This window comes from Phoca vitulina, unplaced genomic scaffold (assembly GCF_004348235.1).
Source record: "Phoca vitulina isolate PV1807 unplaced genomic scaffold, GSC_HSeal_1.0 scaffold31, whole genome shotgun sequence".
Lineage (NCBI taxonomy): Eukaryota > Metazoa > Chordata > Mammalia > Carnivora > Phocidae > Phoca > Phoca vitulina.
In genome coordinates, this window is record NW_022589734.1 from 13,746,559 (window position 1) to 13,747,830 (window position 1,272).

The window sequence follows — 1,272 nt, forward strand, 5'->3', positions numbered from 1 at the left end:
TTTTCTCCAACATTAACCTTCTCAACCCTACATGAAGATACACCACTGAGGGCTCTAAAACCCCATATTAGAAACACTGACCATTATGTTCCTGGTTGTCCTTTTGTTTAATACCTATTCAAAAACTGGCAGGTGTCAGCATCTTAAAAGCAAAGGTCAAAGCTAAGGAAAAGAGCCTTGACCTTTTTTTTTTTTTTAAGGGAAGATTATTATCTGCGTGGAACTGAAGGCTTTCCTTTTACAACCACTAAGCTGGGTGAATCTCCTAAAAGTCCTTTACCAGCTTGGTAGGAGACATGGGGTCGGAGCCCAAAGCCCATCCAGGGCCCCGCCCCTCCCCCTGCCTTCCCGCCTGCTGGGAGATCCCCACCGCAACACTGGGGGGCCCCAGCAAGTGAGCCTGTGGTCAGACCCACTCCTGCTGTGCCTTTGACCCTGCCGGAGGGAGAGCCACGTAAAAGGACACTTCAGTAGCAAAATCCCCCACACTCAGTTCCACCCCACCCGAAGTAGTAGTATAAGGTGGCTCCTTGCAATTTTTTAATTGCCGACAAACCCAAAGGGCTAGTGGATTCTCTGCCTCGCCTGCCTCCAGGCCCCGTGTGCTCTGGTGCTCTCCTTCTGGCTTACTTGCTGTTCCTGGCCCTCCCTTACCCCATCTCAGGCCGGGCGAGGGGCAATGAACCAATTGGGAAGACTCCTTCCTGCTTCCCGTGAGGAACACCAATCCATCAAGATCGCTGTGCACTTTGCTACCAAGTGCTCTTTCCTCCAGACATTTTAAGTGGCTTCCCGGAATTTGAACGTTCTCATGAGCCCACTGCACCCCTACTTCTCCTCAGACTAACAGGCTTCTGCGGACAGATGTGCCTTCTCCTGCTAGGGGCAGGTGCAGCGGGGCGGGGCGGGGTCGGGGAGCCGGCGCCCACTGAGCTTGCCCACGATGGCAGGAGCACGCGGCTTGCCCAGGAGGCCAAGGTGAAGGGGGTGGATGAGGTGAGGAGGAAAGCGCGCCCTCTCTGCTTCTCCTGATCAGGGGCAACCGAAGCTGCTAAGCCTCTCTCCTTCATGCAAATGGCCGGCAGGCACGATGTCAGGAATGGCAGGCGCCCCCTGCCCCCCCAATACTCCCAGGCCTTTACTAGCTCGGCCTGCCAACAGTCTTCCTCGGTGCCCCTCACCCGGGCTGGGGTTCATCTCCTCAGATGCCACTTTCTCACACTGCCCCCTCTCCACCTGCCCGCCCTGCACTCCTCCAGGCCGCCTCTGCCC